The sequence below is a fragment of the Anas platyrhynchos genome, chromosome 14 (assembly GCF_047663525.1).
Source record: "Anas platyrhynchos isolate ZD024472 breed Pekin duck chromosome 14, IASCAAS_PekinDuck_T2T, whole genome shotgun sequence".
In the NCBI taxonomy this organism is placed as follows: Eukaryota; Metazoa; Chordata; class Aves; order Anseriformes; family Anatidae; genus Anas; species Anas platyrhynchos.
Genome location: NC_092600.1, coordinates 23,533,919 through 23,549,337, shown reverse-complemented (window position 1 = coordinate 23,549,337; position 15,419 = coordinate 23,533,919). Strand labels below are relative to the sequence as shown.

Below are 15,419 nucleotides of genomic sequence, written 5' to 3'. Positions count from 1 at the left end.
GCTCTTATTCAGAGCAGCAGCATGTGGAGGGAGACAGATGCGTGTGCTTTTTTAGTGCAATGGCTTCAGAAGCAAGAGGGGAAAAAACACTTTCTCTGGGAGCTGGAGAAGGTGTCCTAATCGCAGGAGAGGTTTCTAAATGGCATATCTTTGCGAGTGTTCCTGTAGTCTGGAGGTTTTTGTTTGTTTGTTTGCCTTTGGAAGGTTTTACTGTTAATCTTCACGTCCTTCAGCAGAAGTGAGAAATGTGATTTTATTTTGTGCAGTGTCGCGGACCCTCCGAAATCTACTGGGAAGGATGAATACCTCGCACAGTACCAATGTGATGACGGTGGAGACAAGGAGAAACCAAGAAGATCAAAAGAACGTGACCTCATTTCTAATGAAAATGTTTTGTACGGCAAAGAGACTTCTGAGCCTGGTGAGAAATTGCGGCAAACTTCCTCTCTCAAGTGTGACACTGAATGTAGCTCTAAAAAGCTTTCCTCCTCAGCTATTGCAGAGAGATGCCAAGGTAGAAAGGACAAGACTAAAAACACTGAGAAAGAGCATTACCAAAGCAAGAGGGAACATGCTCCTAGTGAAGAGAAGGAGAGTCAAAAAGCAGGTCCTTCCAGCGGCCAGGTTCAAAAGGCGTCACGCTGGAGCTCCGAGTTCGGCAGCATTCCGAGACCGTTTTGGCGGTTGTGGAGACGGCCCTGGCTGAGGTGGCTGCTGCTGTTGCTGCTGTCCCCTCTGTCCTCGCTGTTGCCGCTGTTGCCGCTGTTCCCGGACCTTGGAGACCTCCGGCGGCTCCCTGTGACAGGCCCTGTGGCCCCGGGGAGCTGCCCGCCGCCTCGTCGGCCAGCCCGGCAGCAATCCTGCCAGCACAGAATAGCTCACTGCGTTTCAGGGTAAAGTGACGATTAATTTCTATTTCCTGGCCTGGGTGCTGCTTCCTTCTTTAAGGAAGCTTCAAGGTTAAAGGTTAAGCTCAGTTATGTCAGGGCCCAAGTCCGTTTCGTGAAGGGGCTCTTGTACGAAAGCTTAAGCTGGGATTGACTCTCTGCTAAGCGGAGGCCAAACGTGTACCTACTGAGAAGCAGGTCCTAAGTGATAACGTTTTCTAAAGAGGCTGCTAAACACATCTGAACAGTGCTGCTGCAGAACTCTGAATGGGGGGATAGCAACTGTCTTAACTGATCTGGAATCTTGAGTTTACTTTTCAGTGGACAAGAGGTGTGTCTCTCAAGGCAAACAAAGAGAGGAGTAACACCCGATACTCATGTCAACATAAATTTATGCTCAGAGCGTAGGTGTAGGAACAGCATCGGTATGTATATGGAACATCGGGAGAGGAAGCTCTGTCGGTATTTACAGTTTTTCTACTACCTTGTCAGAGAGACGTTATCTCCACATTAGAAATGGATGTATTTTGAAACAGTGGTGGTGGATCGGATTTCTTCTTTCTAGTGTTAATATTTGCTCTTGAATCGTACTTAATACCTGGTAACGCCTCAATCAGTTGTCAAAAATAAACTTAAAAATGTGTAAGGCTTATCTCGTTGGTCAGTATAAAGATCAAGGCTTTTTTCCTTTTTCCTTTTTCCTTTTTCCTTTACCTTTTCCTTTCTTCCCCAGTGTTGTTTTTCTTTTCTCCTTCTCACTACAGTCTTAATTTTGTTTCTTGTCCCTTAAGTGTGTTTTCAGTGTGTTGCTGAAACATTTTCTCTTTCAATCCGAAAAAAGGAGCTGTCACTGGTGAAGATCGGAGCTTATCTGAAAATCCCTGAGCCCAGGAGCTGTCACCTTAGTCTTCCAGTCGGACAAGGACGACTTCATTTCTCGTGTAAATGCATTTTTCAGGTTTGCGTATTGTTTTTTCAGGAACGGAAAGTGTGTATAGAATGGATTTAAAATCAATCTTAAATGTAAAATGTCAAGGGAAAAAAGTTCTAGTTACAACCTCTGCACATAATTTGCCAGCTGTGGGACTAGGAGTTTTCTTATTTACTGTGTTTTGTTTAACGTGTCTGAAGTTTAATGGATAGCAATCAAGGCGTGCTAGAAATCTGAAAGCACTTTATGCTTTGTTCTCTCAGTCATTTTGGTATAACAAACTAGCTTATGTTTTAAACGCTCCATTAGGTTAGTGGTTTCCCTATAGGTAACAAGTCCCTGTGTGCTACAGTAAGACAGTAACAAAACATGAAGTATAGAAGTTCATCCTGTCATGGATGCTTCTGCCTACGGACACACAATTATGCTTATTTAAAGCGGTATCACCTTGAAACCTAATCAGCATTTTAAAAAGGACTTTGTAGCAGTTATTGGCTTTTGTCCTGGAGGGCTGAGGTTTGTTTTGTTTTGTTTTACATTCAGCATTTCCGTTTCTAGCTTGCATTGCCCTGTTGTTTTGCATGAGGAAAACGTGCAACTTTACAAAGCAGAACGGAAAGAGCTGCTTTTTAGTCTAACGTTTCAGTTTTTTGTAGGAGTTTTAAATGTGGTAGGAGTAAAACACCAGAAGTACTGCTGCCAAAGTTATATTCAAACTCGTATTTCGTGGAGAAGCAGAAGAAGCCCAGGGAGAAATAAATTTGCAAACGTGCTCTTCATGCTCTCCTTTCCCAAGATTTCTCTGAGATATAGCCCATCCTCTGTGGGTTTTGAGGTATATGGTTCCCAGGAGTGAGAAGGAGGGCCAAACATCTCTCTTCTTGGATCTCAACATGCCAGGGCTTTAGTGTACTGCCACTTACGGCTCCGCTTTTTCACCTGGAAAAAGCGACCACATGATGTAGACTGAGGAGCCCTCACAAATTAACTTGCTATCACAAAGTGACGCCCAGAAAAGGTGTATTTAAAAGCTAGGCTCATTATAGAATAACAACAAACCCCTCATGATTGGTGCAGTAGACAGTGAGGTAGAGGGCGATCCCTGGAAAGACAGAAGAAAAGGAGCAGTGAGTTCTGGGTACCTTTGTGCACACGAAACAGAAAAACGCAGGCAGTGAAGTAATAGTGTTCCATTACTAACGCCAGCAATAGATAATTGCAACAATTATCTATTAGATCATAGGTAATAATTAACAGATAATTGTGCAACTCTGGAAATCAATAAATAACTGATTCCCCTCAGAGAATGTCTTCTACATTTTTATATTAAAAAGACTCCAGAGTTGTAATGGATTAAAATCCTACGGAAGTGAAAGAAATGGCATCAGCCACTAGTTCTGCAGAAGCTAAAAGTAATACCGATAGAGTTTAGATGGAAATTTTCACTTTGTGTGTTTAGTTTGGGGATTCTTTTTAAATCATTCATACCAGCGATTTAGTTCTTAAGGCTGTTTCTTTGAGATTAAGTGACAGGACTTCTGCTATTCTTTTCTTCTTGGAATGCTTCTTGATATTCTTACGTCAACCAGAACTTCTGTCTCTGTCGCAGATGTCAACAATGACCGTAGTTAAGAAGCCCAAATCTTCAAAGTCTAAAAAGCCCTCTTCAAGGCGGTCTGGCAAATCCAAGAAACCAAGTACTAAAATACTGATGTCACGCACCGCAAACTGGGGCCAGATACCGCCTGCAGAAGATTCAAGCCAAGTCTCTGTGGCCCAAGGACGTGGAGGTGCTATTTACTGTAGATCATCTGAAAAATCTAAGGCTTTTGCCCCAAGAGATCTAAGTAAGTGTGAGCTTTATCCTGACTCCATTTTCTTCAAAGCAAAAGTAGAAAATGCAGTTCTTACTTGTTGCACTGATAGAGAAGGGGACTAGTGTGAACAAAGACTTCAAAAGCGAATCCCCTAAGGCAACTGAAGTGACTGATGTTACAGAAATTAATTTTGATATATTTACAGTCAACAGAGAAATATGGGGAGCTTTTTGTAATGCACAGATTCATCCATGTCTTTTCCGTTTTGCAAAGAAAAGTGTTTGATTGTTGCTATTCACAGCTTCCATTTTTCACACGTTTTTTGAATGATAACATTGCTCAGGAAAAGATCTGGTATCTGTAGGGGTACCGTCATTCCTAGTTACTAGTTTTTACCTTTTTTCCGTATAATTTCAAGTCTAAGCTTGTGGTTTAAGTTATAATAAGGAAAAAAACAGTAGTTGAGTTAATCAGGTTAAAGATTATAGATGGAGAGGAACTTGGCATTAGGTACTACAAACAGAATGGCAGTTAGCCTTGCCTTAGAAAAATTAAAATGGTTGACGAAAGCTGTTTTTTTTTTTTTTTTTTTCCCCAAAACATTGTGTTGACCAGCCAATTTGAATTTGGCGGTATTAAAGCTGTCTGCAATAATTTTCTTCTGGCTTGGATTGTAGCTAGCTCCTCTAGGTGCTCCTGCAGAATAGTATTTTTTTAAATACCTTCCTTAGAAACAAACAAACAAAATCTCTTTTTAAATTTAACTTTCTTGCAGTCGTTAATGATGGAATTGCTCCACCACAGAGCATTCTTTTTCCACCTGAGAAGATTTGTATGGATTGGCGAGAAACACAAAGTGTTGGAGTTGGCCTGTACAATCTTGGCAACACATGTTTTCTTAATGCTACTCTACAGTGTTTGACCTACACACCCCCACTTGCCAATTACATGCTTTCTCTCGAGCACGGCCAGTCATGTGAGTACTTTCTAAGAGTATTTCAAATCTGTTGGACAGCTCTGAAGGTGAAAGAACAGCAGTGATTCTGAGACAAGCTTATTTGCCTGATTTTACCTGTAGAAGCTGGCTTTGAGCACTGTATTAGCAGTGGGCTCCGAATAGCATACGGAGTGCAATTAATGCACTGTTTGTTTAATGAATGAATTTATTTATTTATTTATTTATGTATTTATTAAAGGATCATTTATTGCTTCGTGGGAATAATGAAGTGCATTGGACAGTAATGCATTTAGTAGTAATTTTAGAGAGTAATACATTTTTCAGCCTGTGGAGTTCACATTCCTGTCAGCCTTTACAAATGTGACTTTGCAGTAGTCTTTTAGATTTCTCATCACAAAATGCATTTGAATACAGGCTTAGTGGATATTTTTATTCTGTAAAGTTGTGTGAAATGAAATGTTACAAGACTGTTGGGACATTGGCATCTTGGGAGAATAGAATGTAGCAAGGAGAGTGGATATCGTATCTATAGTTTAAATTTTACTTAGATGTTTGTTTGTAGTTATGGATATTTTGCTGGACTGGGATGCTTTCTTCTTTCACTCTTCAGGTCGTGAACAAGATTTTTGCATGATGTGCACAATGGAGACTCACATTAACCAGGCCCTGCGTTGCACTGTTGATGCCATCGAGCCTACGCATGTTATCAGTAATCTCAGTCGTAAGTGGCTTCAGATGTGTTTCTTTTCGATAGCTTGTAATCTTCAAATACTTATTTGATGTGTATAAGTGGTTTTAACACTAGAAAGAAGAGAGATTTTAGAAATACAAGAATGATTTCATTTTTAAATGAGGTGAATGCTATCATCTTCTTCTTTAGGAATAGGACAACATTTCCGTTTTGGCAGTCAAGAAGACGCACACGAGTTCTTGCGCTATACTGTTGATGCTATGCAGGAAGCGTGCTTGAATGGAAGCACCGAGTAAGCATAAACAAGTTCACTTTCATACATTCTCTAGCACCTTCTAGTCCTTTATTTACTATCAAAAATGATCTCTAGCACCTTTTAGTGCCTTATTTACTATCAGCAACGAAAGTCTACATCATCCTTAGTTTTCATAAAACTCTTTGAAGAGTTAACTCTGCGCCTTAAATCTTCTGAGGTCTGATTATAATTTATTTCCAGATTGGACAGATCTTCTCAAGCTACCACCATCATTCATCAAATATTTGGAGGATTTCTAAGATCGAGAGGTACTTTAAAAAATATTCCTGTCCTTAGAACTGATCTGTGTCTTTTGTCGGTAGTAAAGCAGTCTGTAGTTTGTCTAAAGTAGTATCTGTCAACAACTTGAATTTGGACAGTTAGTCTCCTTCACATAAGGTTAAGCATTTATATTTTGCTTCCAGTGAAGTGCTTGAATTGCAAAGCAGTTTCGGATACGTATGAGGCATTTCTTGATATCACTTTGGATATAAAGGTAAGATGTTTTCTAAATATAATTCATGATGTTTAAGTACATGCCTAACTTTCTAAATTAAACTTGTTTACCTTAAAAAACCAAACCACATATAATGTTAAAACGTAAGAGCTTGGTGGTGCTAAGGAAGTGGATTGGACTTTGTCCTTCTGTGGAGCCCATGTAAATAGTCTCCACATTTGCATTGGGTTTAAGGGGAAAGAATTCTCTTTCTGCAAAAATTATAATGCTGTCATACTTCTCTGTTGTTCTACCCCAATGTACATCTAATTGTTAGACTGATGAATTTGTCCCCAGTATTGATGACAAAGCACACTATAGATGCTGTCTAGGCTACTGGAAAAGTATTTGTTCCGAAGTCAAATGACTTCCAGGTGAGGTCAATGCTGAGCATGCTCTTTCTGCCTCCTTCTTCACAGTGCTCATAGTAGATCGCTGGAGTATGTTAGTAAGATTCTCTTATAAACTACTAGTACGTCTCTGGAATTTTGAATTTACGGTGACTTTACGCTCTTCTTTCTCACTCCTCTAGGCGGTTTCATCTGTTACCAGAGCTCTGGAACTCTTTGTGAAACCTGAAGAGCTGGGTGGAGAGAATTGCTATAAATGTAGCGAGTAAGATTTTGACGAATTAGGTCTTAATCCTAGATGTCAGTTTTATATGTTGCATGACTCTGTTGGACTACCTCTAAACTTTGGATCTACTTACGAGTTTTGTGGAAGTTTATAAAACACTTGGATTTTTGTTTCTTTGGAGGGGGGAAGTCTTGTTCAGAGGCATTCCCTATGGGTTTGCAATTCTCTGGCTCGTATTTTGCCATCAGAATTCAAAAAGAGATACTTTTGTTCTTTCTATTTATTAGCTCTCGACAGTACTTTTCTTGATGTAAACTGCCCAGTTTCCGTTGTTCTCTGGGCTAGTGGCTAATTTTCACTGCTTACACTGTAGGTCCTACCTTGGAGCGGGCAATGTATCAAACTGAACTATTGTGTTTCAAAGGATGGCAGACAGTTTCAGTGTCTTTCCAGACAAGCTCAGTACATGAAGTACATGTACATGAAGTACATGAAGCTCAGTACATGAAGCTCAGTACATGAAGACTTCCTACTGTTAAATGTCTCCCTCCTGTAGAATGACCATGTGCTTCTGTTGTATTTTTGATGTTGATAGACGACCTATGTTGGAGATTATTTGCAATTTCTAGTCCTGGGGACCAAGGCTCTCTCGTTCCACTTTCATTATTTGTATTTCCCTTGAAAGCTGAAAGAATGTATTCAGGATTGGAGTTCAAATAGCCACTTTTGTAGACCAAGAAATGGTACCTTGCCATCCAACCTGGTAATACCCTTTCGTGAGAGATTCCTGTTCCTGCTATGCCCGGGGTTTTGGGAGAATTTACCTTCTTCACTGTATTAACAAACCTGACACGCAGTGCATGGGTTTATGAAAAGAAAAAAGACCAACCTATTATGCAAGTAAATGTCATTCAAATAGCATAGGCATGCGTGAGACATTAAAACGAGTTTGTTTTGGGGGCGAAAAAAGAAGATGCCTTCAAACACTTATCTCTGCTTGTTTTTAAGGTGTAATAAGATGGTTCCTGCATCCAAGAGATTTACCATACACCGTTCTTCCAAGGTTCTCACAATATCACTGAAAAGATTTGCAGATTTCACAGGTGGAAAGATCAACAAGGTATATTTACCACTGTAATGCAACTACATCATCGTGTAATGGGACATCCCCCAAAGCTGAAAGTTGTTTATATTTTCAGACAGTAATTGTAGACTAACGACTATGGCTTATTCTTTCTCTTAATATCAATAAAGTTCCCGCTTGACAAGAAGCATATGCTTTCCTCTGAGAAGGCTGATTCATCAGGAAACAGTTCTCTGCAACTTCTAGTCTTAAACATTGTTTATGGGAAGACTTATTTGTAGTGAATCAAGAAATATCTTCTAGAAATATATTCTAGAAATAAATTCTAGTCTGTGTTTTTTGGAAGTGTTTTTCTCTGGCTAGTCCACGAAGTACTCTGGGATAATTTTCTATCTTCTTGGTCTCTCTTTAGGAGGTGAAATATCCGGAGTATTTGGACCTGAGAGCCTACATGTCACAGTCAATGGGAGAACCACTGCTCTATGCCTTATACGCGGTGCTGGTACATCACGGTGTCAGCTGTCACTCAGGACACTATATATGCTATGTAAAGGTAGAAGTCAACAGCATTTCTAACAGGGTAAAGGTTGTGCTGGCAAACCAGTGAAAGCGTGACTAGCAGCTACTGTTTCTAGGGAAAAAGATTTCATTATATTTTTATTTGACACGTGTGTATTTTGTTCCTATCCGTGATTTCATTTGGAACACGTGCAATTCACCTAAAGAAATGGTTGTCTTTATTTGCAGGCTGGTAATGGACTTTGGTATCAGATGAATGATGCTAAAGTAGTCCGTACTGACATTAAGAGAGTTCTTGGTCAGCAAGCTTACATACTTTTTTATATCAGGTAATAACAAATCTTAACATGTGTTCAGAAGAGATTTACTTTCCTGTTATTGATATTTTTCTGTTTTGCAAGTGTTTTTCTTGCTATCCCAGGGAAAGATTATTATTTGTCTAATTCAGTTCTGTCTAACCTGAAATTCTCTGTGTCATTTATTATCTTTTGTTGCTTGGCCTGAAACTGCAGCACTTGTGTAAATTGCTATCTATGTGTTACCTGTAGCTGGCTAATTTAGAGAAGGAGAAAAATGAAGGTCATCTGTCGTGTAAGAATGAATTATTGTTCTGAAAGTGATAGTCTTAGTAGGAAGACTGTTCTCTCCTTTTCAGTTTGTAGTCTTGGCGAAGCCTTCTGTAGAGAAGGCTTCCATATCGTATGAACTGTTCCTCTAAAATTATAGGATGGGATTTAATCCAAGAGTAGGCTGAAAGAAAAACTAAACTACGATCACTGCTCTTTTCTGAAGGCGCTATGATTTGACACTTGGAGAACGTGCGTTTTACTTGCCAGCACCATCTTATCCCTGTTCATTCCCTCCTGGTCAGCAGGGGGCTAATAGTAAGCAGGCTGGATTTATGGGACCACGACTTCTTCCTCATATGATTAAGGTAATTCAGGGAAGTGGGAGGGCAGGTAACGGCACCAAACTGCTAGTGGGTTTGGGGTTTGGTGTGGGGTTTTTTGTTTGGTTTTCAGCATCTTAGTTTTGTTTTCCTTCCCATGCTGCAGCTTTCTTCACAGCCTTCATGCTACAGCCAGAGTCATTCAAACAGTGGTTACTGCTAAATTGTGCAGCCATGCGACTCCATTACTTTATACCTCCAAGACAGCTTTCTAAAGCACAGAGAGCTACGCTCTTTGACAATTTAAGCAGAGTGTACTAATCCTCGAATCATTTAAAAGAGGACTTGTTTTTCCTATCGTCGTCACTTTAGCTAAGACAGGGAAAACTAATTGTCTTATTCCTGAGCACCAGAACAATTCCTTCAGGCTTTTCAGGGTATGTTTAAAGGGGAAAATAAATATATTTGGGAATAGCAGCAGGTAATGTTAAGTTGTTTGGCTGGTTTTCAAAGATGATGTTAATTTGATTCCAATCGGCTGTAAACCAAAAGCAGGAATTGAATACGCTTATTGGACTTGCATTTATCTTTAAAGGGCAGTGTGTTTTTCTTTGTAGGTGTTAAGACCATTTGTAGAAATACTCAGTAGGAGAGTTTTGTGTTTCAAAATGTTAAATGCAGTGTTTGCGTTAATCCATCTTGCCATTTCTTCTTTTTAAATACAGAATTCAAGCCGTTTAAATGGAAATGGATCCATAAAAGAGGACGCAAAGACCACTGGTGTCACCCTAAAAAGGCCATCTTCAGCACCACCGATGGCCTGTGTTCAAAACCAGACAATTACCAGGCCTTCAATTACTGATCCGTCAAGAAAACAGAAGATCACCACCAGTATTCACAATAAATTGCCTGCTCGTCGGACTGTGTCACAGCCTGACTGTCTTAGCAGTGCTGCGGAGGACGAAGATCTCTACCAGGCTGTTCCTTCATCCACAATTACAAATTCGGTAATGCAAATGAAGCAAATGCAAACAAGCAAAAAAGTTTCTGATGAGATTTTTGTGGAGCCAACAGTGAATGAAAATCCTAAACTCAGCTCTGATAACACAGTCCCTTACGGTGCAGAATCTTCAGGAAAATCTGAGGAGGAGTCAAAGGGCTTATTTAAAAGGAATTGCAATGCAATGTCCTCTAATGGAATTTTGGTTGGAAAGGTAGTCCGTACATTGCAGCATTCCGGTTCTTCCTGTCAGAATGCTGACGAAGGAAGATCCCAGCATGAGCTGCCAAAAACCGATTCACTAAATGGTGCTATTAGGTTAGTTAATGAATCGAAAGAAAACGGACTGAAACTTGATGATTCCACTTGCCGAGTTGAACCTGTTAAACCTTCTGAGATGTTCTTTTCTAAAACAAATGGATTGCTTGAAACATAGATTTGCTCCATCGAGAATTTCTCACCTATGATGTATTCGGGAGTGTTTATTGTGTTCCTAATTCAGGTGAAATACTGAGAAAACACAGCACAAATGTGATTGTAAGACTTTGTGGTATTATCCCATTAGAATTTGCAGACCTGAGCTTACATTAGAACTTGTCAACTTAAGCTCAGCTGAGATAAAAATTCCTAAGTTTCATAAAGTAGATTTTGGGAGGTGAGTTGGGGTTATCTTTGAAGTGTAGATAATGCATACAACTCAAAACGGTCTTGCTTACCATTTAATGGAGAAATTCTGACAAGACTAGTCCTCAGTACTACTACAAATAGTATTTTTTTGTCTGCTGACTTGTGCGTTTTGATTGCAGATGCCTGGAGCTATGCCTTCAGTCAATCGAGAAATCATCACGGAGTCCCTCACAGCCAGCCAGCTGAACAGCTTGTCAGAGGAAACGAGGTAAAATGAGCACAGTCTGATTAAGACAAGACCTTATGGAAGTTCGTTACGGTTTTATCTGTCTACTAATAGTATTTAATGGAAGGATTTAAATTAGTACAATTCCATGCTGTATGTCCAGCGTTACGAACAGAACTAATGATCAGCACTGAGCATATCACTCTGATGCAGGTTGGTGCCTCAAGGAGAACTTGTGTTCCTTCATAGAATGTTTTTCCATTTTTCTCCACTGTCTGGAGAAACACTGGCTGTTCCCCGCTCGCCCCTATGCCTTTTTTCTCAGAGCAGCAGGTGGAAGGAGACGGATGCATTTGCTTTTTTAGTGCAATGGCTTCAGAAGCAAGAGGGGAGAAAGCACTTTCTCAGGGAGCTGAAGAAGGTGTCCTAATCACAGGAGAGGTTTCTAAATGGCATATCTCTGCGAGTGTTCCTGTAGTCTGGAGGTTTTTGTTTGTTTGTTTGCCTTTGGAAGGTTTTACTGTTAATCTTCACGTCCTTCAGCAGAAGTGAGAAATGTGATTTTATTTTGTGCAGTGTCGCGGACCCTCCGAAATCTACTGGGAAGGATGAATACCTCGCACAGTACCAATGTGATGACGGTGGAGACAAGGAGAAACCAAGAAGATCAAAAGAACGTGACCTCATTTCAAAAGAAAACGTTTTGTACGGCAAAGAGTCTTCTGAGCTTGGTGAGAAATTGCGGCAAACTTCCTCTCTCAAGTGTGACACTGAATGTAGCTCTAAAAAGCTTTCCTCCTCAGCTATTGCAGAGAGATGCCAAGGTAGAAAGGACAAGACTAAAAACACTGAGAAAGAGCATTACCAAAGCAAGAGGGAACATGCTCCTAGTGAAGAGAAGGAGAGTCAAAAAGCAGGTCCTTCCAGCAAGAGGAGGTGTTCTCAGAGCGTGGAAGTTGTTCATCAAAAGCGTCACAAGCAGGAGCACTGGGAGGGAAGCAGGTGCAGATCTTTCCCTGGTGAAAGAAACAGCCCTGAGAATGGCAGAAGAGCAGTCAAATATTCAAAGTCCAGATCTGGCAGCGGAGGAAGATCAGAACAAGGTAGCAATAGATATTACCGATCCAAAGGGGAAAGAAGTTGGAGCAGAGAAAGATACTATCGAGATGAAGCACGGAGGTGGGAAAGATGTAGCTATTACAATGATTACTATTCACCTCATGCGACAGGAGACAGTAGAGAGAGAAAGTTCTCTCACGGCGATGCAGCCTTTGACAAATGGACTGCAACTTACTACGGCAGGTCACATAAGCATTATCATTACAAAAGTGGATGGCCTCATGGTTCCCTCTTGAGAGATGAAGATGGACGTCGCTTTAGCACACCCCGAGCAGACTTGCATCGTTGCTCGGTATCTCAGCAACATTCTGGAAGACATTCTCGTGAAAGACATGCGCTTCCACCTGTGTCAGCTCATTTGGAGAACTGTCGCCAGAAAAATGAAACAGAAGGAAACAGAAAAAGAAAATCTACCCGTGCAGAAGGTAGTGAAAGTGAAATAGAAAGGAAAGACAGAAAGATAGAAAAGGAGCTTTTAGGTGGTGAAAAAAATGCAAAAATATCACAAGTTCTAGAAGAAAAAGAAGTCTAAGGATAAACATGGAGAGAAGGATTCCAAGTAAGCAAGGATTCCAGCATACTCCGCATTTTTTATCCTAATTCTTTTCTGGGTGCTTCTCATGTATTCCTTCTTTTTTTTTTTTTTTCTCCTTTTTTTTTTCTTCTCTTTTTTTCTTCTTCTTTTTTTTTTTTTTTTTTTTTTTTTTTCTGGTAGTTTCTAAGTTACTTAGATAGCATCAGCTGGCTGGGGATCATGTTGTTAGGTTGATCAGTGAAGATAGGAAAGCTATTGCTGAATTGTTTCAGAGCACTAGCTTTGGACCACATAGTTGGAAACACATCCGTACACCATTCTGGATTAGGTTAAAAGTTTTTTTCTGCTTGCACGTATTCCAGAGCTAGCCATTGTTAATGATCTGTGTACAAACCAGGACCTATGGTCCTCCAATCTGAGGGCTTAAGTTTGCTACATCTAAACTAAGTTGCGTGTGCACAAAGCACCACAAAATAGCTGACATGCTGCAAATCATCACCTGTGGTAAAATAAATAAAGTTTCATATAGGCAACAAGTGCCACATCTTTTTTTCTCTTTTAAACTTGCATGTTTCTTTCAGACTTCACGATTTGTGTTTCTGTGTGCTCCACTTTGACAATGCCAATCCCAAGCGTAAAACAAGAAGAAAAAGGAGAAGAAAAAGAAGAAAAAAGAGAAACAGCAGGAAAGTGAAAGGCTCCTTGGAACACTTAGATCCTCGTTTCCAGAAGATAACGCGGGAGAAGAAGGAAGAATCCCGTCCTCCAGATGGCTCTTCATGTGAGCAATGCAGAAGTGAGAGCAGTAAACAACCTTACAAGGAAGGGAAGCCTTCCAGTGCAGGCGAAAGCAAGAAATACAGCTCCGTCTCATCCAACGATTGTATTAAAGGTAAGCGGCCGCAGTGTGTCTGAGGAATTCCTTTTCTATTAATGTAGAGATTATTTCCAACAGTCTTGAAGTGCTTGGTGACTTAACAGTCTGCTGGATATTAAAAAAAAAAGCTGATGGACTTTTTCTTTCCGTTTTTAAATGACCACTAGGAAAGAATGCCTGAAATAAAGAGGTGAAAGGCAAATAGTTTTCATTTGGTGTGATGATTAAGTGGCAAACAAGAGGAAGAGTTGCAAGATCCCTTCTTAAATTCAGTCCAGCCAAGTAGGAAAAGTAAACGTGGACAGCTGTATCTTGGCAAAGAAGATAGTAGGGAGCAAGGAGGTTTAGCAGTCAAGATGGAAGGTGATGCCATGAGGCTTACAGGCTAGTAATGTTCTAGTGAAACCCAGCCTTCCTAAAGAAGCCTGCCTGAATAATTCCTGTGAATAACAGACTCTGTTCAGCTATTTCCTAACATAGAAAGGGTGCTGACTGCTTCTTCAGAGTAACATAAGTTAGTGATACTACTGAAATAGTTGTGGTTCAGACGTAGATCTGATTTCTCCTAAGCACGCTGAATTCACAGCTGTTGATCCTCCAGCGGAGGCTTTGCAATTGAACACCTGGAGAATAGGTAAATTTCCCGCTGTTGTTCTCCTCTCCTCTTGTTTTGTTTTGTTTTGTTTTCCTAGTAGAATAGGCTTAAGACTCTGAAGAAACGGGCTGCTTTTTTTCATTTCCAACACTGGCTGTTCCTCCTGAGCCCCGCCTTCTATTTTTGCAGTCACAAGATATGTGAATGTAAATTCTTGGGAGAGAGGTAGAAAACTCTGTTTCAACTGGTGTCTTTTTCGGCTATGTGGGGAGACCAAATAGGGTGGTTTTGAATCTTCTGGCTCTTATTCAGAGCAGCAGCATGTGGAGGGAGACAGATGCGTGTGCTTTTTTAGTGCAATGGCTTCAGAAGCAAGAGGGGAAAAAACACTTTCTCTGGGAGCTGGAGAAGGTGTCCTTATCGCAGGAGAGGTTTCTAAATGGCATATCTTTGCGAGTGTTCCTGTAGTCTGGAGGTTTTTGTTTGTTTGTTTGCCTTTGGAAGGTTTTACTGTTAATCTTCACGTCCTTCAGCAGAAGTGAGAAATGTGATTTTATTTTGTGCAGTGTCGCGGACCCTCCGAAATCTACTGGGAAGGATGAATACCTCGCACAGTACCAATGTGATGACGGTGGAGACAAGGAGAAACCAAGAAGATCAAAAGAACGTGACCTTATTTCAAAAGAAAATGTTTTGTACGGCAAAGAGTCTTCTGAGCCTGGTGAGAAATTGCGGCAAACTTCCTCTCTCAAGTGTGACACTGAATGTAGCTCTAAAAAGCTTTCCTCCTCAGCTATTGCAGAGAGATGCCAAGGTAGAAAGGACAAGACTAAAAACACTGAGAAAGAGCATTACCAAAGCAAGAGGGAACATCACGGAACATTTTCCGTGATTTTCTTCCTGAGCAGAAGTGTGCAGTACTCCTTTTCCATTAATGTAGAGATTATTTCAAACAGTCTTGAAGTGCTTGATGACTTACCAGTCTGCAGATGTATTATCAAACCAAAAAAAAAAACCCGACTTGGTAGACTATTTTTTTCCCACTTTTGAATGACTACTAGGAAGAAGGTTGTTCCGGCATCAAGAAAGTCATGTGGAATGTAACAAAATTTACTGAACCAGTAAATAAAAACTATATTTTTCTATTAGTTCCATTGTTTCAACTCTTCTGACGCTTATGGATGGCACAGATAACAGAGGGGAGATCGTGGTAATCGGAGCTACCAACAGACTGGATTCTATAGATCCTGCTTTACGAAGACCAGGACGCTTTGGCAGAGAGTTCCTCTTCAACTTG

At 40.4% G+C, this 15,419-nt stretch overlaps 1 pseudogene; it reads left to right on the top strand.

Annotated features, from left to right (window-relative positions):
• The first annotated feature begins 456 nt into the window (after nucleotides 1-456).
• LOC139998700 (uncharacterized) lies at nucleotides 457-13,565 on the top strand (annotated as a pseudogene).
• The last annotated feature ends 1,854 nt before the right edge of the window (nucleotides 13,566-15,419 follow it).